The sequence below is a fragment of the Equus caballus genome, chromosome 1 (assembly GCF_041296265.1).
Source record: "Equus caballus isolate H_3958 breed thoroughbred chromosome 1, TB-T2T, whole genome shotgun sequence".
Taxonomy (NCBI): Eukaryota; Metazoa; Chordata; class Mammalia; order Perissodactyla; family Equidae; genus Equus; species Equus caballus.
In genome coordinates, this window is record NC_091684.1 from 2,706,044 (window position 1) to 2,729,964 (window position 23,921).

Consider the following 23,921-nt stretch of genomic DNA (forward strand, 5'->3'; position numbering starts at 1 on the left):
TGCCTCCAGCCCCCGTGATTCCGGCGCGCTGGAGGCCGGTCCGCCCCTGCCCATCTCCTTCCCCTCATCAGGCTGGAGAGCATCCCCAGTTCTAGCTACTCAGGCCTTTTGATCTAAATCAACTTGTAGCGTTTATTGGAGATGTGACAATCTCAAGGTGTTGAAGCCTTTGTTTGGGAATTGATTTGGATTTTAGCCTCAGGGCTCATTTTCACCTTTTAAAGATGATCTCTGTGTTGTGTCTGGGGGAAGACAGAAGCAGTATCCGTGACAGTGAGCAGAGCCGTGGACAGTGTGGGCAAGCCACGTCCTGCAGCCCCAGGGGCCCCTGCAGAGCTCAGGCACACAGACCTCCACTGGACAGGTGCTTATTAAAGGGGGTCGCTTTTAAAGTGCTGCTCTCAGATGAGTTCGTGTGCACGTAAACAAGAAAAAGAAACGGTGGACACCCGAGACTGTCAACTCCCAGAGGCCGGTCCTGTCAAATGCATTTTCACCGTCCTGCCCCCCTGTCCTCTGTCCCCACACTCCTTCTCCCCCACGTCTGGCACAGGGCCCACCCACTCGCCTCCCCAGCCCCCAGCATAGGGCTTTGCAGGTAATGGCCTCAAGCGTTTGTACCATAAATTAAATATGCTTATTTTGGAGACAATTAAAACGTTTATCAGCTCTGACTTTTCAAAATATTTGTTAAATTAGCAGGAGTTCAGTTTTTTCCCTTGAACAGACTAAGAGCCAGTGTTGATTTATTTAGTCTACTCAACATAATTGCAAAGTAAGGTCTTAAATACAGTTTATTAACACTTTTAATAGGATGTAAAAAAGAAAATTTCAACGCAGATAAAATTCTGGCATAAGAATAAAGCAATTATGGAGGCTTGGGGAGGGGAAGGGCGCTCCATGCCTTCAGTGCGTGGTGCTGGAGCTTGAATTAGTGAAGGTGGATTTATGTCATCTGAGGTCACTCCCCAGCAGGGGGCTGGCAGCCTCATTCCCTCCAGCCAGCCTTCTCCGGCTGCCCTCCATTTTCCTGGGACACCAACAAGGCTGCAGTTTCATTTGTTGCTCACACACTGGGGGATATTCCGGAAAAATCCACTGAGCAGAGGGCAGGAAGGGGGAGCCCTCTTGAGCTTTTCCTCTTGCTTCTGGAATTGCTCAGTGCTGCAGGGCCACTGAGGAGATGTGAAGCAACTGATCCTCGAGGCGACCTCGCCACCCAGACTGGGAGACGGTGGCCCTGAGGTCAGAATCAGAGCTTTGCCCCAGGAGAACTCTGTGAACAGAACTTCCTGCTAATATGGAATGTTCTAGGTCTGCACTGTCCAATACAGTGGCTATTGAACCTTTGAAATATGGCTAGTGTGGCTGAAGAATTGAATTTTAAATTTTATTTAACTAATTAATTTGAATTTAAATGTAATAGCTAAGTGTGGCTACAGTATTGTGCAGTATACTCTAGCAGAAGGCTTGGAGCTCATCCTTCTTTTCATAGAAGAGCAAGGAGCCTCTGGGGCAGCTGGCCTGCATTTCCACCCCCAGGGAGGGTCTAGCCACTGCTGTGCATGCTGGGAGAATCCCAGGATCAAGATAGGGAGGAGTCCAGGCCACCGCTGTGCATGCTGGGAGAATCCCAGGATCAAGATGGGGAGGAGTCCAGGCCACCACTGCGCATGCTGGGAGAATCCCAGGATCAAGATGGGGAGGAGTCCAGGCCACCACTGTGCATGCTGGGAGAATCCCAGGATCAAGATGGGGAGGAGTCCAGGCCACCACTGTGCATGCTGGGAGAATCCCAGGATCAAGATGGGGAGGAGTCCAGGCCACCACTGTGCATGCTGGGAGAATCCCAGGATCAAGATGGGGAGGAGTCCAGGCCACCACTGTGCATGCTGGGAGAATCCCAGGATCAAGCAAGGGAGTCCAGGCCACCGCTGGGCATGCTGGGAGACTCGGGCTGCCTTGAAGGGCCAGGTAAAGGTCAGATGGCCACCATATGACCACTGCCTCCCTGTTGGTGAGTCCATCCTTCCTCCAGTGTCCACCCCCGTCCCCTTAAATCTTCTCATATTCATTAATGTAGATTTAGGATGAAATGCACTGTGATTGTTATTATGGAGCCACTTATGACTCATGTCCTTATCTGTCCTCAGCTTCTCAAGAATGCCCAAGTCATTTCCTTCCAAAGCCTCCCCATAGCGGTGACATGGCTCTAGGGGCGAGGACGAGGAAGCCAGTCCATCTACCAGGCCTTACGGGTCACAGAGCTGCTCAGAAAGCTTTTGCTGGAGTCAGCCTATTTTTCACATTGTTTGTGATAAAGGTCCTTAGATAAAGAGTCCAAACAGGTTTCCTGCTTAGTTCCTCCAGCTGGGTACAGAGCCTCTTCACACCCGCAGACAGAGAGCTTTCCAGACTGGACGACAGACGCTTGCGCTCCCCGAGTGAGAGGGCGGAGCTGGCCGGCCTCTGGGTCTCGAGCTCCGGGTGGGCTGGGGGCGCAGGGTTCACGGAGTCGGCTGAGTCTTACAGCAGAAGCTCTCACAGAGGCTATGTTCTTGTAATCTCAAACTGTGGTGGATCATACATAGGGGACAGTGTAACATAATCAAGTTAAAATTTTAGTTTATTATTGTTAGAACGTAAAGCCATATTCCTTCTTTCCTGTGGCCAGCTCGTGAAGTGTGTTCTCTCCGATGGTAACACGCCCGCACAGGTGGGCCTCCCAGCTCCCTCCCGCCCACCTTTCTCTTCTGTTTATTCCAGCAGCCTCACAATGACCTTGGTGCCCGGGCCATCTGCCCACACCCCTGGCCATTGCTGGCTGCCTTCTGTCCTTTCTTCTTCATTCTACCCGAGCAGGGGGTGCATGGCCTGCTTCCCACTGTGAGCACTGCCCTCTCTATTGCCCAGGTTTCATGGGTCTCCAGCCTCATGTTGCACTTGAACGTGGCTGAGCGAGGTGCAGGCGCTCAGCTGGTCTGGGCAGGATGAGGATGATCCACGCCCACAGGCTGCCTCTCTTCCCCAGGCCCCTGGGCAGTGCCCCTCACAGCCCCCGAGCCCACAAGTCTGCCTCATCTGACTAGTCCTGCTGTCGTCTGTCCAGGCTTGGTCTGGGGCAGTCCAGCGACCCGCCCCAAACTTCTTTTTTCAGTACATTTTATTTTTACTTTTTTTTTTTTATTGTGGTAAGATATACACAACATAAAATTTACCATTTTAACCATTTTCAGTGTTCAGTTCAGGGGCATTAAGTACGTGCATGTTGTTGTGCAGCCGTCCCCGCCATCCGTCCTCAGAACTTCTCATCTTCCCAGACTGAAGCTCTGTGCCCATTAAACACCAACTCCCCCGACCCAGCCCCCGGCAGCACCACCTACCTTCCCTCTCCATGATTTGCCTCCTCCAGGGACCCCATGTAAGTGGAATCATATTATGTGTTCTTTTGCATCCGGCTTACTATTTCACTTAGCCTAATGTCTTCATGGTTCATCCGCGTCCTGGTATGTGTCAGAGCTTCCTTCCTGTTTAAGGCGGAAAAATAGTCAACTGTGGTATACACCACACTGTGTGTGTCCATTCATCGTTCAGTGGAGCTTCATCTGCTTCCACCTTTTCGCTGTTGTGGGTGACGCTGCTGTGAACATGAGCATACAAATATCTGTTTGAGCCCCCGCTTTCCATTTTTTTGGGTATATGCCCAGAAGTGGAATTCTGGATATATGGAAGGCACTATTTTTTTTTTTTTTAAAGATTTTATTTTTTCCTTTTTCTCCCCAAAGCCCCCGGTACATAGTTGTGTATTCTTCGTTGTGGGTTCTTCTAGTTGTGGCATGTGGGACGCTGCCTCAGCGTGGTCTGATGAGCAGCGCCGTGTCCACGCCCAGGATTCGAACTAACGAAACACTGGGCCGCCTGCAGCGGAGCGCGCGAACTTAACCACTCGGCCACGGGGCCAGCCCCAGGAAGGTACTATTTTTAATGTTTTGAGCAAACACCATACAGTTTTCCACTGTGGCTACCCCATTTTACATTCCCACCAATGGGGCACAAGGGTTCTAATTTCTCCACATCCTCACCAAAACTTGTTATTTTCTGTTAAAAAAATTTTTTTTTATAATATCCCTCCTAATGAGTGTGAGGTGGTAGCTTATTGTGTTTTTCCCCCCAAGAAATGCAACATAATTTTATTGTATTACAAAGTATTGTATTGATTTGCCAAAATTTTATAATTTGGAAAAGGAATTACCTTCTTTCCTTATTTTTATTCTTTTTTTATATTTCTTTTTTTAAAAACATTTTCTTATTGTGGTCACAATAGTTTGTAACATGGTGAAATTTCAGTTGTACATTATTATTTGTCAAGACACCATATAAGTGTGCCCCTTCACCCCTTATGCCCATCTTCCACCCCCAATCCCCCTGCTAATCACTAAACTGTTCTCTTTGTCTGTAAGTTTGTTTATCTTCCACAAATAAGTGAAATAATACAGTGTTTGTCTTTCTCAGTCTGGATTATTTAACGTAACATAATACCCTCAAGGTCCATCCACGTGGTTGTGAATGGGATGATTTTGTCTTTTTTTATGGCTAAATAGTATTCCATGTATATATATATATATATACATACCACATCCTCTTTATCCAATCATTGGTCGATGGGCACTTGGGTTGCTTCCACGTCTTGGCTACCGTGAATAATGCTGCAATGAACACAGGGGTGCATAAGTCTCTTTGAATTGTTGGCTTCAAGCTCTTTGGATAGATACCCAGTAGTGGGATGGCTGGATCATATGGTATTTCTATTTTTAACTTTCTGAGAAATCTCCATACTGTTTTCCATAGTGGCTGCACCAGTTTGCATTCCCACTGGCAGTGTATGAGGGCTCCCTTCTCTCCACACCCTCTCCAACATTTGTTATTTTTTGTCTTAGTGATTATAGCCATTCTGACAGGCGTAAGGTGGTATCTTAGTGTAGTTTGGATTTGCGTTTCCCTGATGATTAGTGATGTTGAGCATCTTTTCATATGCTTATTGGCCATTTGTCTAGCTTCTTTTTGAGAAATGTCTGTTCGAGTCTTTTGCTCATTTTTGAGTGAGTTTGTTTATTTTTTTGTTCTTGAACCACCTCCAACTTCAAACCCACTTTAAATTTTTTTCTTTTTGCAGGGGAAGATTTGCCCTAAGCTAACATCTTTGCCAATCTTCCTCCTTTTTTCTTCCTTTTTAACTCCCAAAGCCCCAGTACATAGTCGTGTATAGTTGTAACTTCTTTTGGTTCTTCTATGTGAGCTGCCATCACAGCATGGCTACTGACAGACAAGTGGTGTGGCTGCGTGCCCGGGAACCGAACCTGGGCTGCTGAAGCGGAGCGTGCTGAACTTCAGCTGCTAGGCCATCAGGTCTGGCTCCAAACCCACTCTAAGACCTACACTGCAGTCCTTGCCCCCATAAGAAGTCAGGGCCAATTTTTCCAATGTGAGTCAGTAGATACTGGAGGAGTAAATGAGCTGGGTGGGGCTGCGTGAAGACATTCTCTGACAGAGGCCTGTGTGGATGCTGACGAGGCGGCTCGGCCCAGCGCACAGACGAAACCAGGAGGCGGAGCCCCTCTCTGCTGTCAGAAAGAGTAAGTTCTTTTACCTCCCCAAACTTCAGGATGAGAATTTAGCTGAGAGAACGGGGGTCATTAATGTCCTTTGACTGCAGGGAAGATCAAATCCCAACCTAATTATCTGTAAAAGCGAATATTTTGCCCCCTGAAAATCGCAAGCTTGTAATAATTGGTGTGAGGCCCACTCAGTGCACACCTTGGTGGTTCAGCGATGTCTGCCTACTCAGCCAGCACCCGCGGCAAACACAGACCCATCCAGAGAGGGGGTGCCTTGGGCTGGTGGCGCAACAAAAATGGGAAACACTGAAATGAGTGATCCCGAGTCATTATTTAACCAGGGGAGAGACTGGGAACCTAATAACAGCTACAGAAATAGGATTTAATGAGGAAAGAAAAGGCAAGAATTAATGCAAAGGTCAGCAAAATGATGTGGAGTTGCTTGGAATTTTTAACGAGCACTGGCGTCCCCATCTGCTCCGCTCAGAAGCATTTTGCAATTAGGGAATATTGATAGTTAATTTGATAAGGAATAATGGTAATGCTAACCCCAACCTTTAGTTAGTTCTTGGCAGTTTGCGAAGCCCTCTCCCACACCCTCTCTCTGATCCTTCCTGACGCCGGGGGTGGGTGCCATTGGCCAGCCTGGCCCATGAGGCTGCCGCGACCTGGAGACCACTGTCATCGTTCACCCCCGGTGTGGCCCCGCCAGCCCTTGGCCGTGAACAGACCCGTGTCCTGTGCAGGGATCATGAGCTCAGTGAAGCTGCACTTTTGTTCAAGGCCATATGCGGAGGGAGAGGCAGAAGTGTGGCCTCTTCTCAGCCCTCACTGTCGCCCACGCCCCTTGGTGACTTTCGAGGGATGTTGAATTTGACTGGCTGCATTTCCATGTCCTTTCCGGGTGTCGGCAGGATCCAGAGACAGCCCGGAGCTGGCTGTGGGCCTTCCACTTGGGGTCTGGGGACAGCAACGGCACCCCTCCCTCGAACCCCTCAGCCTCAGAGGATGTCCAGTGGTCTCCGTGTTCTGTCCTGAGCGCCCAGCGCAACTCCAGCCTAAGGCCCAGCTTTGTGTCTCTCCAGCCAGGGAGCGTCTGCTAACATGAGCTCTTCATAAAGGAGGTCCACGCTCACTGCTGGGGGCAGTCGCTGGCCCCGGAAGTTTCTGGAACAGGAGCAGGGCACCAGCAGCTCCGGCAGGTGGTGAGGACCCTGCAGACAGCATCATTGCTCTGGCTGCCAGAGTCAAGGGCTCTGATGCTGGGCTGCTATGGGGTTCCCACCTCTTGCCTGGAACAGCCCCTGGCTTGGGCTGGCACTTGGCGCTTAGAGCCTCGGGTGACCCTTCCATAGAGTCCCTTTGCTCCGGTCCTCAGGACAGCTCCACTTGCCCAAGAAAAGTGAACTGATTCCTCAGTTTTAAATTTCAACTCACCTAAACAGGCTTTTTTCTTTCCACATCTGGAGAATATTAAACATCTCTTCATGAACTTCATCGCCCATTTGGGGTTTCTGCCCCTTCCCCGGCCCATGGAGACCCTCGGCAGACACCTGATGACTGAATCAATGAAGAGAGATCACGATGATTGGGTCACACATCACATCATTGGGATGTGTGGTCACCCAGAGATGGCATTCTGCCAAAAACCCAGAGTCTGCTCCCAACAGGGGGAACTTAGAAATGCCATTCTTACCATCTTCAGTGTAAGAACCCAACTGCTTTTGCAGAAGGACACACACTTCAGGATGTTCCAGGTATAGATGTGTATGAGTTAAGCCTTGAGCAGCTGGGGCTGGGGGTGGAGGAGGCGGAGGCCGGCCAGGGCTCCCCAGGGCTGCCCAGGATCCATGGGACGGTGGGCTTCCTCCCTGGAGGGGATGAGGTCCCTCCTCCAGCCAGAGCCTGAGGAGGATGTCCACATGGGATGGAAAACAGAGCCACAACTCTGAGGACTGAGGGACATCGAAGGCCACCTCGAAGGCTCCCACTAGCTCACACACAGCGTGGGAGAAAGAAGTGGTCCCCGGGGCCTGAGGAACTGTGATTACGACTTCTGGAGCACATTCCTGGAAAGCAAAGCCTGCCCGAGAAGACCGCCAAGAGCGGCTCCGCGTGGCGTCTGAGCTTTACCCCAGTACGTGAAGCTGAGACAACTAGCAACAGGGGCCAGGGAGGAGCCACTGTCCTCACCCAGGACAGCAAAGGCCAGAAGCACAGTGAGACCCTCAGAAGACAGCCAGGGCCTCAGGGGCTCCAGGCTGGACATTAGGGGTCTGTTTCCTGGATACCCTCACTGGGCCGAGGGGCCGAGGGGCCGAGGGGCCGAGGGGTGGGCGCTGAGAACAGAGATGGAGACGCAGGGCTCTAAGTGCTCCAAGAGGCTTTGCTGAGAACAGAATCCAGCTGTAACTCCTGGGCTTCAGTTCTGTTCTGGAATCTTCCATCTCTTCCCCCCACCCTGGGGTGTCACAAGCGGTGCAGTCCTGGGGAGGAAGCCGGACTTCTGCCATGGAAAGGACCTCCTGCTGTTTGACAAGGACAGCCGCTTCCTGGAGGATCTCGGTTCTGGCGAACCCCTCCCGTGGCCCCGACCGTGGTTCTTGTGACTCCTGTGCAGGGCACGGTGATGAGGGAGGGCCGTTCTGGGTGGCGACTTGAATTCATTTGACAATCGTGGGAGACAAGGCCAGACTGAAAGGGTCCGTTATGCTGGTGTTCAGAATGCAACCAGGGTGACGTTTCAAGTTAAGAATGGCTTGAAATCCTATTTTCACCTCTTTCCTGACACCCACCTTTGCCCTGGACGAGGGCAAGTCTGAGGGTGGTGACGTGAAGACAGCCGGGTCCCGGTCACTGTGGTGACCAGTGAGTGTCACTGGGACTCAAGTGAGTGCCCAGCAAGCGCTCAGTGGGACACAAACGGCAGGAGCTTCATGGGAGACCACCTTTGTCCTCCTCCAAGGGCCAGGGAGAGTAGAGAAGGAATGCTAAGAGCTCACAGAAGGACCAAACCAGGCCAAGTGCAACTCAATGGACTCGGCAGCCAGACGCAAGAACACCGCCGAGAACTCTCCCTCTGGTGTCAGAGCATCCTGGGCACCTGCTCCTCTGTCCTCAGCCCAGGCCGGTGACAGGGAGGAGTCAGCCCTCCACGGGACCCCAGGCTTCCAGAGGGACTGAGGACGCGGTTGGGGGGTTGAAGACAGATCCTAGTAACAGTGAGCGGAGGACGACACTAGCTGGGCAGTGAGACTGTTCTTGCTGTTCACCTTCCATGGCAGACCCTGCGCACCCCCACTGCAACCTTGACCAGGACAGAAGCAGCCGTCCACGCCTTTCTGTCCGGAAGAGTTCCATGCGCAGAATCTCACTTCCTCCTCTAGGTAGAGATCCTACGCACCTCGAGACGGGGCTGGTGTTTCCCTTTCTGAGGCCTTGGAGGAAGGCGCGCAGGCCCTGATTCTCTTCTATAATTTCACAGGATCAGTTGCTGGGGCTAATTCTCCATGACACTTCTATAAGTCTTGTGACAGCTTTTGTTCTGGACCATCCTTTCAAGGATGTTGTGCAGTGAACAGCCTGGGCAGCTGGAGATGGGGCCTCCTCCAGAGCAGAGGGCAGCTTTATCTCCTGACCAGACTAAGAAGGATAACGTCTCTCTTGGGGACAAGGGTTGGGCAGGTTTGCTTGAAGCCCCTTGTACGAGGGTTTCCCAGGCTTGAGTTCCTCAGCTGAGACATAGACCACTGCGTAGGCAGCATCCGCCTGGGCCGCTGCGCACTGTGAAAGGAAGTTTTTGCTGCCCGCTGTGCTGTAAACTGTCCTTCATTTCTGACCCAGGAGTCTCGTGTCTCCTGCTAGCATCTGTGAAACTGCGGCAGGCTGACTTGCTGGCCTGAAAATAGGGTAAAATCTCTGACTGAGGGTTGTGACGCAGGTGAGGGAGGATGAGCTGTGCACAGGGCTGGGTTTCTCGTCCCCGCCTTGTCGGTTCCCTGCCCTCTGAGGGCGGTGAGAATCCCATCCTGCTCTGTAAGGTTACCGGGCCCTCTGTGCGTCCCGGTCTCTCTCCTCTCCTCCGGTCTCTTGCTGGTCATTGTTTCATCTTGTGACTTAGTGCCTTAACTAGTCAAGGAAGGACAAAAGTATTCACAGTGATTTCATTTATTTATCAACTAGTTTATGTTCCTTGCTCTTAGTTGAAAATAACGACTGTCACAATGAGGAAGAGGACATCTATCAACAAATAATTAAAACAACTCTTTCAGGACAATTAATTTTTTTCGATGGTTCATCAAAAGTGGGTTCTCAGGTCCGGCCCTGCGGCTGAGTGGTTAAGTTCACACATTCTGCTTCGGTGGCCCGGGGTTTGCCGGTTCAGATCCTGGGTGCGGACCGACATACCACTTACCAGGCCATGCTGTGGTGCCATCCCACATAGAAGAACCAGAATGACTTACAACCAGGATCTACAACTAAGTACTGGGGCTTTGAGGAGAAAAAAATAGTGCATTCTCTATACACATAGATAAAGGTAAGAGAAAATAATCATAATCATAACTGATTTATGGAAGAGTGTCTGTGTTAGAAACTGCTCCGTGCTTACCGGGGACTATAATTTATTCCTTCTAACTCTCCTCTAAGTCCTACATTATTCCTCATTTTACATATGAGGAAACTGAAGCTCAGAGAGGTTAATTAACTTGCCCAATGTCACACATTTAGTCCATGGCAGAGCAAGGATGCAGGATTTGGTAATCTGGTTGCTGACACTGAGTTTAAAACTGGACTCTTCTGAACGGTGGCTGCTGAGCACACAGAACAGCCCAGACCTGTAATCAGGGGGCGAGTCAGCTGAGCCTGCAAGACTCCAGCTCTGGGGTCAACTGCACCTAAAAAGGAGACATCCTTCGACTGGGGAAATGAATCTGATGGACTTATTGGTGTTATGTTACGGTGCAATAAGTCAGGAAGCCAAGATATGATTCTATTTTTTAAAAAACAAACCGTGTCACACCCTGCCTAGACACCACAGGCATGCACATATATACACCCAGACACGGAGACGGCAGAACTGAGCGAAAGGAGCAGACAGCTGTTAGCACGGCCTTCCCTGGGCGTGGAGCAGCAGAGGTGGGGGAGGGGTGGGGAGGCGGGGGAGAGAAAGGCAGAGTGGGAGGAAGTGACACACAATGAAACAAAATAAACAGCTTTCCACTTTAAAAATAGGCAATATAATATAACCTTATAGTTGCAAAAGACTTTTTATATTAAACTATTTTCATTACACATTCATACATATATGCACAATTTAATCATAAATGCATAATTTTGATTATATATGCAAAGTTTTAAATTAATCTTAGTGTATGCAACAATTTAAAAAGCATACAGGATAAGATTTGATAATAAGATGTTTTTAAACCTGGTTGACTCTCTGGCCACCCCAGCACTAATGTTTCTCAAATTTTCAGTGGCCTTCCATGCAGGAAAAATTTTAAATTAATTTTTTAAAATAAAATTGTTATTTTAGAATAGTTTTAGGTTTGTAGAAAAATTGCAAGGCTAGCAGTATGGAGAGTGCCATATGCCATGTATGTGGTTTTCTTTGTTATTAATATGGTGCATTTGTCACAATTAATGAAGCAATATTAATCCATTATTCTTAACTAAAATCCATACTTTATTCAGATTTCTTTAGTTTTCCCTACTGTCCTTTTCTGTCCCAGGATTCCATTCAGGACACCACGTCACAGTTGACATCGACACCAACGCTATGGTCACTCCATTGACCACAGTACGGACAGTTTCTCAGACTTTCCTTGTTTTTGGTGACCTTGACAGTTATGCCCCACCTCTTTGAGGGCAGAGTAGCTACATAAATTATTTGGAATTTTTCTGCATGGGAGCTTGATCTATTCTCCACTTAGTCATTTATTCATTCATTTATGTCCGTATGGACTCATGGATATTTATTTTACACTATGGATTATAATCCAACACGACTTTATTTATTTTGTTGCTCAAATTGTCTCAGCCTCGGCCATTGGGAGCTCTTCCAGTTGGCTCCTGTGTACCTTTGACAGGCCTCCATCACTGGTTTTTTTTTGGGCTATTTATTTATTTATTTAAAATTTGGAGCATTTTCTTACTTCCTGGCACTGCAGAATGCTCCAGGCTCATCTTGTACCTTTCTTGCCTCAGTCCCAGAATCAGCCATTTCTCCAAGAAGCCCTGGTTTGTCGCAGGACGGTATTTAGAAACCAAGATGTGGGTGCTAGGTGTGCTCATTGCTCCTGGGTGTCACTGCTTCTGGCCCTGGCAGCTGACAGATCAAAGAGATGTATGTGTGTCTACTCACCCACAGATGTACACATACCTGTACATAGTTCCATATACAACCATCCGTGTCTACACTAAGCTAAACACGAGCTCTTACTGCTGTCTCCAGCTCTAACCCATCACCACCTGGATGGCTGTGGCCTCCGCCCCTGGTTTATCTGTACCCAGTGAGAAGCCCAACTCCCACCATCTGCCAGCCATTTACTGAAGTGTTGAATCCAGTATGAACGTTAGTGGTTTCAGAACCATTAACCCACACCCTCAAAGGAAACAACTTTATCAACCAGAGGACAGCGCTCATGGGCAGTTTCTTTACCTTTAGTCTCACGGACTCCACTCATTTCCAAATCCACCCAGGTCAGCAGCTTCCCCGCACCATCTTCAGTGAGGCTGTTTCATGCATTCATGATGCAGTCAGGTTCTTCTGTGACATTCCATATTCCATCCTGGGATCTCCCAACCTCAGAAGTGAATTTAAAAGATTTGTATACAGTAAGGTTCACTCTTTGTACTATAAAGTTTTATGGGTTTTGACAAATGCAAAATGTAATATATCCACCATAATGGTATCATACAGAAAAGTTTCACAATCCTAAAAGAATCCACGTGCATCACATATCCAGCCCTCCCCACCCCATTCCTCCCACCCCCCGAGACTCCTGGAAACCACGGATCTGTTTACTGTCTCTACAGTTTTGCTTTTTCCAGAATGTCATATAAATGGAATCATATAGTATAAGGCTTTCCATACTGGATTCTTCTTTCTTTTAATCACATATTTTATTAAGGTACATAGAAGAATTCACAGAAAAATGTGACTCAAAGGGATCGTTAGAATTCGGGCCCTATATAGCATCTTTTTTTTCCCCCACGTAATTTTATTGGGATTACAATGGTTTATAACATTGTGTAATTTTGGGTGTACATTATTGTTTATCAATTCCTGAGTTCACTTCATTGTGCTTACCCCCAGTAGTCCAATTTTCATTCATCACCATACATATGTGCCCCTTTATCCCTTTTGCCCACACCCCCAACCCATTTCCCCTCTGGTAACCACTAATCTGTTCTCTTTATCCAAGTATTTGTTATCTTCCACATATGAGTGACATCACGCAGTATTTGTCTTTCTCTATCTGGCTTATTTAGCTTAACCCTCAAGGTTCAACCACGATGTTGCAAAAGGGATGATTTTCTCTTTTTTTTATGACTGAGTAGCATTCCATTGTATATATATACAACATCTTTATCCATTCATGTATATATGGGCACTGGGGGTGCTTCCACGTCTTGGCTATTGTGAGTAATGCTGCAATGAACATAGGAGTGCGTAAATCTCTTTGGATCATTGATTTCAAGTTCTGATGAGGAGTCTGATCTAATTCCTATCTTTGTTTCTCTACAGATGAATTCTCCTTCCCAACCCTTCCCCCTCCCTGCCTGAGTTCTTTCAAGATTTTCTCTCTGCCTTTGGTTTTCTACAGTTTAACTATGATATTCCTAGACATATATATATATATTTTTTTGGTTTTTGTTTGGTTTTATCCTGCTTGGTGTTTTTTGAGCTCCCCAAGTTTATGGTTTGTTGTTTGTCACTAATTTTGAAACATTTTTAGCTATTATTACTTCAAATGTCCTTTTTCTGGTCTAGTCTATCTTTTTGGCACTCCAATTACATGAATGTTACACCGTTTGAAACTGTCCCACGATTCTTGGGTGTTCTGCTCTGACTGTTCATCCTTTTCCTCTTTCCGTTTCAGTTTGGGGAGTGTCTATCACCCTCTCTTCAAGCCACTGATTCCTCCTCAGCCGTGCCGAGTCCACCGTGAGCTCATCTAGGGCAATCGTCATTTCTCTTACAGGGTTTCCATTTCTAGTATTTCCATTTGACTCTTTCTTTGAGTTTCCATTTCTTGGTTTGTGGCACCCATTTTTTTCTTGCGTGTTTCTACTTTTCTCACAGAGCACTGAGTTTATTCATCATAGTTATTTTGAATTCCTCATCTGGTGATTCCAACACCTGAGTCACATCGGGTCTGGTTCCCATGCTCATTTTGTCTCTTTTGACTTTTCTCATCACTCCTTTTGGCGTACCTTGCCACGTTGCTGTTTTGAAAGCCAGACGTGATGTGCTGGGTAACAGGAACTGAGGCAGGCAGGCCTGTAGTGTGAGGTTTTGTGTACTTGGCGGGGAGCTGGGCTGTGTTCAGTGTTTGAAGTCACTGTCCTCGTTTTGTGTCCCCCAGTGCCTGTGGGCCTCCCTTACTCCTCCTCGCACGGCTGCGCCTTGAAGCTCTTTCGGCTGGAGCCCACTGGCCTTACTCTGGAGCCCTGGTGTGGGGCGAGGTGTGGGGAACCGACCGTTCTACCGTCTCACGACTAAAGCCCAGGCTGTGAGTGGGGCTGTGTCTTGGGCTGTGTGCTCACACGTGTTACTGCAGCAGTAAAGCTCCTTCTTTCCCCTCCAGAGAGGCAGCTCCCCCGGTCTCCTTCCCTGAGGTCCTGATCCCTGTCGGCATGTTCTTTTCCCCGCTCGTGAGACGGGAAGGCTGGCGGTGCTGGATCGGGAGAAATGCTCTTCCCGGGGGCCAGGGCTCTCTCGTGAGATCACTCTGGGGCCAGTTCACAATAATTACCCTTCCTTCCACCTACCAGGGCCACCGAGGGATCCTTCTCAGATCTTCACTGTACGTACCCGGTGGGGTGCCGGAGATTAAATTCACAAGACTTATGATTGTGGCCCCCAGGAGTTCTTCACTGTCGCACGAGTCTGCACGCAGCTTCCAGCAGCTCACCAAAATCACTGTTTAAGCCGTCCCCCCAGTTTATGGCTAAGAGTCCAGTGGCCTCTGCTCTGGGTGAGCAGGTCTGGGCTGTGACCCTCTGGATACACCTGTGTTTCCAGATTTCAGGGTGGCAGTTTGCCAAGCTTAGTGGCTTTAAACAACACCTGTCTGTCTCTCGCAGTTCTCTGGGTGGGAAGTCTGGGCAGCGCTTGCCTGGGATCTCTGCCCCGGGTCTTTCAAGGTGAAACCCGGGTGTTGGCTGGGTTGTGTCCTCACTAGAGGTTCAAGTGGGGAGGAGTCCACTTCCAAGTTCCCTCTGGTTGTAGGCAGAGTTCACGTCATTCTTGCCATGGGCCTGAGGATCCCCCTGTCTTGCTGGCTGTTGATGAGGGTCCACCCTCAGCTCCTAGGGGCTGCTGTCAGATACTTGCCTCATGACCAACCCCCCCAGACCCTCTGCCTTTTCCAGTCTCTCTAAAAGTTCTGGAAGGGCCCAGTCCTGTTGAAGAACTCACCTGATTAGGTCAGGCTCACCCAGATGGGAACTTAATTAATTCCAATTGAAACATTCCTTCATCTTTGCCTTTGAATGTAACCTAATCACGGGAGTGGCAGTCCATCATATTCACAGGTCGTGCCACACTCAAGGGGAGGGGGATGCGTAGCATTAGTCCCTGCCCCTGCCCAGAGGAGTGCCTGGAACCAGTGAATGCTCATTGAACTCCAGCTACTGATATGTTATGTCGTTGTCCCTGACTTCAAGAAACCTTACTTTTTTCTCCCCAAACGTCTTGCTCTTTTCCTTAAAGTAGGTTAAAAGGATGTTTTGTGCTGTGATTGAGCTCATGCACAGCATCAAGTGTAAATAGCACTGTGTTATTTGGAACATATTTTAAAATCATTTGTGGCCCTTCGGCTGGTGCTTCTACCAGACGGGGTGAGTGGTGGATCTGCAGAGCTCTGGAGCCGGAGGACCTGCACAGGTCACGCTGCACAGTGTCACCCCCTGCAGAGACGAGAAAGCCCAGGTGCGGAGGCTGGAGGTTCCCAGGTTGCCTGCGGGCTGTGGCAGAGAATGTGGTGGCCCTGATGCTGTGCAAGGCGGCGATGGGTGCTGTGGTGGAGTCCTAGGCAGTCATGTCCATCACGCCCGGTGTGGCATGGGCACCCGTGCTGTGCCTTCAAGAGTGTGGATGAGGCAGACGTCCCTCGAGATGGGGCCTAGGCTCACCCTTGTCTAACTGTGGAGAAGTCTAAAGAGAAAATGTGTTAACACGAGGAAAGGTTAGCTCACCAACAGAGTTAAACAAGCGTTTCGAGAAAGCAGGCCCCTCTTCTCCCTTCCTTGTTTTTGCTCAAGTTTCTGATAACGTGAGTGAGCCGGTGGCCAGCTTCTGTCAGTCGCTGAGGGCCCTTCCCTGGCTGTGGAGGACTCAAGGCCACAGCACATCCAGGTTTGCTAGTCTCCCCATGTGTCGGTCGGCTCGGGCCGCCAGACGGGACAACACAGGCTGGGGAGACCAAACACCAGGGAGCGACCCCCTCACAGTTCTGGAGGCTGGACGCCCACCATCGAGGTGTCGGCAGGTTGGTTTCTCCTGACTCGCAGTGGCCGTCTTCTTTGCGTCCTCACATGGTCCTCCCTCTGCCTGTCTGTGTCCTGGTCTCCTCTTCTTATAAGGATCAGGGCCACCCTAATGGCCTCGTTGTGACTTTGCCACCCTTTAAAGGCCCTGTCTCCAATGCAGTCACATTCTGGTGTGCCAGGGGAGGGCTTCAAGTAGGAACTGCAGGGACCCAACCAGCCATCACTCCCCCACAGCACCCTTATGGAGATTCTGGGTGACGGAGGAATTCTTTATTCTTTCTTTTTATAACTTTTCAAAGAAGGACTTTCCACGGTGACTGTTTCACAGTCTCTCCCGTTGCCTAACTGAGTGAGACACAACGAAGGATCTCTGAGTTTAATGGAAAATAAGGAGCAGTGGGGCTGACCCAGACAACCAAAAAAGATAAGAAATGGAGAAAAGTTTAGCGAGGCGGAACTGTGCGTGCTTACCGGACTGCCATCAGAGTCGGCTTCCTCCCCCAGGGAGGAGCCTTTGTGAACGGATCAAGTAAAACTGTGGCTACAATTGCACTTGCGGAAGTTAGGAAGTCATTGGCCTCCATAAGGGCTTATGGCCCAGTGTGGGCTTAGCTGTGAAAGGGAAGAGCCGAGGGTGAAGGGGAAGTCAGTGGGTGCTGACAGGCCCCGGGTACCACAGGGACCTCAGAGGGCTTTCCTTCAAACAGGATGCACATTGTTGGTAAAAGAAAGAGCGAGTAAAAACCTTGCATGTAGACACTGTGCATGTTTACTCTCTGTCGTGGACTGAATGTTTTCATCTCCCCCAAATTTGCACATTGAGGTCCTGACCTCCAAGGCGGGGCTTTTGGGAGGTGCACAGGCCGTGAGGGAGGAGCCCCCCGGGTGGGATTAGGCCCCTGCGAGAAGGGGCGAGCAGGCTGGCTCGCTCTTCCTCCGTGTGAGGATGCAAGGAAAGGCGCCATCTGCAACCCAGAAGAGAGCTCCCGCCAGAGCCCGAGCTCGCTGGTGCGCAGATCTGGGACATCCAGCCCCCAGAACTTCGAGAAAGAAATCTTCTTGTTTGTAAGCTGCCCGGTCTGTGGTAGACTGAGCCACATCTTAAACGTGTACTTGAAGAATGAAAACATAAATGCTTATTTGCAAAATGTGTTAATTGGACCTTAAACAGATAGAACAATAGGAATAGTTTTCAATTCTGCAACAAAAGGACTTAAGTCAGAGAAGAAAACAGGGCTTAGAGACTTATGCACACTCAGGGAGCGTGCTTGTGGGTGGAAGGTAATTCTGGACACTCTGACTTGATAGAAGTTGGGGTTCCCCGAAGTGTCAGCTGTGGAGAAGCTGCTTTTAGTTTTGCCAGAATTTACCGCCAGTGGCTGGGGCGGGAGGGAGGGAGGTCAGCCCCCTGAGAGGCCAGCTGGCGTGGATGAGCTCTCAGGGGTTTTCCACTCTCGCTGTGGACCTGGGTGTGAACTGTTGGCATGCTCCTCAGGAATCACCCTATGCAAACATCCTGTTTCTCCTACTCTCTTCAACCCTATTAAATTCTATTCTTTAGTGTAGTCGAGTATTATTAAGGAAAGCGTCATTTATCAAGACAATGACAACATGTCTGATAATTGACCCACAGGTAGCTCTGTTTTGAGGGAGGACACAGAGTTCACTGCTCAGAGTTTCTTTCTTGGAGTGTTAGAAATGAGATGAAATTAGCTAATAGGAAAGACTAATATGTCACAGATCATCCCAGAGAGAGCTGCCAGAGCCAACTGTGCAGAAATTGGCTCCATCCTCTGGTCTGGCTAAAAAAAAGAAAAAATCCCCTATTACTGGGAGAGGGCCAGGTTCTCGGGATGGAGTCTGCCTGTCAGAGTTGCTTTCACCTTCGCTGCCTGATGGGCCCGTGTGGGGAGGGGTTCAGGATGGCCTCGCTGATGCTGTGCCAGCAGAGGCACCGGCTGCCGTCATGAATTATCGGAAACAAGCTGCACCCGTGACGGGCTTGAGCGCCTTGTCTGATGCTCTGGCGCGTTACCAGAGCATTTCAGGGGAGTCACCCTTTTTTCTTGGTGTGACTGTCTTTGGAAGGGGTTCCAGGAACAGCACTGTTCCTGGGCCCAGGACCCTCCCAGTGGACCCCTTGTGGACCAGGACATTTTTCCTTTGGTCACCAGGCTGTCCCCTGAAGTAGGTAAAGCTTGAGGGGTCCCTGTCTCTGAACACCGGTCACCTTATCTGCTCGGGGACCTGCCCAATGCCCGGTCACCTTGGCTGGGCTTGACTGGCAGCCCCCCTGCCGGCAGGATGACCATCTCTTACTCTCTCCCTCAGCCGTTCGCATGTCCTCCTCTGTGGACGCTCTTCCTATCCCCCGGGGGTTGGCTGTGTCTTCTTATCAGTGTGTAGGAACTCTTTGATATAAGGGACATTCACTTTTTCTTTAAAAACTGTTGCAAAATATACAGAAACAAATCGTAGAGGGGGGAAGATTTTGCAACCCATAGGACAGAGTCTAACTTCCTTTGTGGCTTCCACTTGCCTCGTCGCTCCCCTTCCCAGGATATAGAATGGTATCTCCTGTTATCTCTTGATATTTGTACCCTTTACATTGACATCCTCCTTCCACGTGGAGTTTGTCGTCACGTGTGCCGTGACACAGGGCTCTGGGTTTCTCTCCTGCATGGCCGTGTGCCAGCACCTTGTGTTAAACAAGCCACCTTTCCCATCCAGCTGCCCAACCCCCCTAATGACTTGGGCCAGCTTCCAGTGCTCTGAAGGGTCCCCGATCGTCCTGCGGGTTCCTGGGCCCAGGCCATTGGCTGGATTCCACTGGCCATGTTGGAATTTCATGTATCTGATAAGGTGTGATTCCCATCTCACTATTTACAAAATGTCCTCAGCTATTTTCAGACCTTATTCCTCCGTGTGAATCTAAACATCATTTTGCTTATTTCAGAAAAGAAAACAGATAAGATCTCTTTAGGGTCCTGATTCAAGTGGCATCACACTTACACATTCTTGTGGGAAGGGCTGATGTTTTAGCAACATGAACTCATCCCACCAGCATCTCAGCACCTCCCTCCATTAACTTAGTCCTGCTCTGTGCCTTCACACTGTGGTTCTTTCTGCCTACGGGTGAGTTGCCTGGTTTCATCCTCCTTTCTTAGGAGCTGCACATACTCAACACCCCCGCTCACATTTGGATGGAAGAATTTCCTGTCCTGTGCGTTCCAGGCTCTTCCCTTTCAGGCATTGTCTCTCAAGGCTCCTGAGATGGTTACTTCTATGTGTCAACTTGACTGGGCCACGGTGCCCAGACATTTGGTCAAACATTATTCTAGATGTTGCTCTGAAGGTGTTTTTTGGATGAGATTAACATTTAAATCAGTACACTTTGAGCAAAGCAGATTCCCTTCCATCATCTGGTGGGCCTCATCCCAATCAGTCAAAGGTCTTAAGAAAAAGACTGAGTCCTCCGAGGAAGGGGGATTTCTGCCAGCAGAGAGCCTTCGAACTCGAGCTGCAACGTCAGCTCTTCCCAGGTCTCCAGCCTGCTCTGCAGATTTTGGACTTGCCAGCCTTAAAACTTTTGCATGAGCCAATCCCTTAAAACTTCTTCCTTCTTTCCTCCCTCCCTCCCTCCCTCCTTCCCTCCCTTCCTTCCTTCTTTTCTTTCATCTAGCTAGCTAGCTACCCTACCGTATACATCCTGCTGGTTCTGTTTCTCTGGAGAACTCTGACTAATACAGCCCACAGTCCCGATGCTGGAAGCTCGTTAGTGTTTTAGTACCCAGCGCTCCGTTCTCCCGCGCAGCTGCTGTCCCGCCCTGGTGTCTTCTGTTTGCAGTCTGGATTTCTCTTCCCTCCTCCCTCCCTCTGTCCACAGCTACCCAGAAAAAGCACTCGCCCATCCTGCTGAGAAGCTGCCAGGGCTCCGTGCATTTTGAAAGTCCATTGTTCCTCCTCTAATCACTCAGTGGTTGTTGCACAAAGTCGACACATTTCAGAAACAGTCTCTGAAAAAATTTGCCACGTGTAGCTATTGGTCATCATTCCTTGGACTTGAATGACCATAAGAAGACCCTCTGAGTTCTGTAGCTTTCTTCCTTCCTCTCACCACGTGCTTGGTCCTTTGAAGCCAGTTCAGCCCCCCGAGAAGAGATGGGCTCAGTGTCTTCTCGTATCGTGCAACTGACTTAGAACACCGTGAGGGGCTCTGTAGCCGCGTTCTGTCAGCAGAGACAACTTTGTCCTGCCTCTGCTTGTTCTACCCATGTAAACACTGCCTCCTTTGTCTGGGTTTGGTCGAAGGCTGGGAACATTTGTCTTTGCTCCTGTTTGCTGGTATCGTGGTGGCGGCCGAGGCTGGCATCTTTTCCTCGCTGCATTATAGATTGTGGCGCCCATGCTCAGCGTGGGCAATGGCTGAGAGAGGCCTGAATTGTGCAGCAGGCCGCCCCCTCTCCCCGAGAGCTGTCAGGGCGCCGACACGCGTAGCCCTCACCTGGGTGCTGCTGATGACCTGACGCATCCATGTAGGGACTCTGGGCTGGTCTCCAGGTCCAGCAGCGGCCTTGGGTTATCACCACCTGCTGCCTGCGTGCTCAGAACCCTTCTCAACACCTGTGCTGAATGCCACTAACAGATGTGTTCGGGGGCCCAGGTGCCAACCATGGATGAGTGTCTGGTTTACACCCCTGCACGACCTCTCAGAGGGGATCCGGGGCTGCCTCCGCCGTACTCCCTACTTCTCTCCTCTCTGGGTCCACACCCCCAATTTCATTTGCTACTTCTAACTGTGCTGGGTCCACCCCCTGCCCCACGAATGCACACAGGTGTGGGCTTCATCTCTGTTCCTTCCTCCCAAACCAGCCTGGAGAGCGGCAGTGGGGTTGGCAGAATGAAGGCCCAAAGACATCCACATCCTGGTCCTGGAAGCTGTGAATACGCTAGGTTACTTGGCAAGGGGAATTGAGGCTGCTAACCAGCTGGCCTTGAGATGGGGAGGGTATCCTGGGTTACCCAGATGGCCCAATGTCGTCACAGGGGCTGTAGATGGGGCAGAGGCAGACAGAAGAGGCAGAACCAGAGAGGTGGCAGTGTAAGGAGGACTCGACCGGATATGGCTGACTTTGACAATGCAGGGAGGGGCCGCAAGCCAAGGAATGCAGGTGTCTCTAGAAGCTGGAAAAGGCAAAGAAATGGCTTTTCCCCTGGAGCCTCTAGAAGGAACTGGCCCTGCCCAGACCTTGCTTTTAGCCCAGCAAGACCTGTTTCAGACTTCTGAGCTCCAGAACTGAGAGATAATGTTTGTGCCGTTGTGAGCCACTGAGCACCCAGTGATTGATCACAGCAGCCACGGGGACTCACACAGACACCATCGAACAACCCCCAGGGCCTTGCCTGGTGCACTGAGGATCCCAGAGAGTGGAGGTCTCCCTTCTGCTGTGCCTGGTGGCATCAGGCCACCACACTCTTCTTGCTTGTCTCCACACCGTCTGCTGGCTTCTCCCTCCTTCTGGCCGCCTGGGCATTGGTCCTGTGCTCATGCCTGCCCGGGCTGGCTTCTGGCCCCCCAGCCTCTGCCTGCAGACCTGCCCCCGCCTCCTCGTCTCTCAGCGTTCTGACCCCTTTCTGGTCTCCGGGCACCTTCCCCCTGCCCACCTGCTTGGCTTAGCCTGGAGCCTGAGCTTTTACTTCCGGATTCTTGTCCCAGAGCTGGTTCTTCTGGGGCCACCATGTTCCTGCTCTGGCCCCCACACCTGGGCTGTGGTTGGCACTTCGGGGGTCAGTAACTGACCAACACGCAATACGCACCCCTGCCCCGGGCCGAAACAATGCACCTGCCTGTGTGCAGCATTTTAGTCACTCCTCTGCTCAGAGCCCACCTGAGGTTTCTCATCTCAGACTCGTCCTAAAGCCAAGGTCCTCCGGTGGCCAGCAAGGCCCTACCAGCTTGCCCCTTGCCGTGACCCTCTGATCTCCTCCTCTCTTACCTCCACTTGCTCCTCCCTCACTAGACTGGCTTCCTAGCTGTTCCTGAAACCTGTGAGGCCCTAGGGCCCCAGGGCCTTTGCACCTACCTTCCCCTCTACCCGTGATGCTCTCCTCCAGGTTTCTGGATGGCTATTCCCTAATCTCCTTAAAGTCTTTGCTCAGATCTCATTGTCCAGGTGAGGTCACTGGCCACCTTGTGTCAAGTTGTGACCTCCTGTTCACTCTCCCACTCCTGTCCCTTTTCCCTAATTAATCTTTTTACAGAGCACTTATCACTTCTAATATCCACTGCGTTTTTCTTATTCATCTTGCTTATTTCCTCTCTTCCGCCCACAGGATGGCTGGGGAATCTGCGGCCCCCAGGCCCTCCCCAGGGCTAGCACAGAGCTGGCCCACAGCAGGTTCCAGGGCTGAATAAGGAGAAAGGGCCTCCCGCAAGTTGCTGATGTCACTGCCGCCTGCAGATGCTCCACACAGCCCCCTCGTTCTATCCCACAGCCTCTGTTCTAAGTCCAGGGGCACTGTGTCCACTCTAGGGTGTGGCGGGTGGTGGCCCAGCCTCCTTGGAGGAGCTCGGAGGTCTCCCGGGCGGCGCTGCCCCAGCACAGTCTCCCTTTCTGTCTTCAGCCGTCTCCCTGCGTGGCGGTGCTGCTGAGCTGTGATTCCGGTGGACTGGTGAGCAGCTGTCCCTCTTGGCGGTCCTCACGACTCTGGGCTGAGAAGGGCCTCTCAGGTCACAGTGGGGCAGAGCAGCCGCTCCCCTCCTCCCGAGGGCCTCTCCAGCTCCTTGCCCCATGACCACCCCCCCACCCCCCCAGCCCGCGTCAGCTTCCTGCAGCCCTGCGCAGCTTGCCCCTCCCCCGTGGCCACAGCTGGGTCCTTCCAACATCAATGACACCCCCGACCAAGTACCCCACACAGGGAGGACACAAGCTGGGGGGCCCTGCTCCCTCACACACCTCCCACAACCCTGGATACAAACATGTACCGTTTCCTCCAGAAAGAAAGGATGAAGGGAGCCCGCTGGAGTTCCGAGTTCCCCTCCTGCTCAGCCGGTGGCCTTCCAGCCAGGCCGCGGGGTGTGGCTTCTGCAGAGGGGCGAGCGCAGACTTCACCAGCGCCCTTCTGACCCGTGGCCTCAGCCAGGGAGTGTATTTGTGCAGAGACTGGATCTCACTGGTGACTTTTGGTAACTCGAGCAAAAATGGAAACCTGCGGATATTTTTCGATGGATTCAGAGAGAAACCAATTAAGATAGTGACTCTCCTCTCGTCCCTGAGCAGACTTAGCTACAGACTCAGTCACGTGCAGAGGGGTGGGGGCTGGAGCTGCCTCTGCGCCGGGACCCTGCCGTCTCCTCCGGGCCTCGCCGCGCCTGCGCTCCGAGGGCGGCAGGGGGCAGTGTCCCGACGCGGATGGCGGTCCGGGCAGCGGCCTCAATTTGTCAGCTCTCGGATCAAAGCCGGTGCCGGAGACGTTCTCATTATGGGTGTTCCCTGAACATCCCTTAACTAAATCAAATGCTTGCTGTGATATGAAAAACATCGTTTCATATCTGAAACATGGGTTTCCAGTATAACCTGCAGACGC

General features: G+C 50.7%; 2 long non-coding RNA genes across 2 annotated transcripts in view; one reads left to right on the forward strand and one right to left on the reverse strand.

The window, feature by feature from the left end:
• The window catches only part of LOC138920471 (uncharacterized), a 155,243-nt gene that overhangs the window by 27,761 nt on the left and 103,561 nt on the right, over nt 1-23,921 (forward strand). The gene's annotated exons all lie outside the window — the stretch shown is intronic.
• LOC111772694 (uncharacterized) lies at nt 777-12,370 on the reverse strand. Its single transcript, XR_002806701.2, has 4 exons — nt 12,277-12,370; nt 4,634-4,706; nt 3,384-3,527; nt 777-2,571 (listed from the first exon to the last, which is right to left on the reverse strand). It is a non-coding gene; the product is annotated as an uncharacterized lncRNA (long non-coding RNA).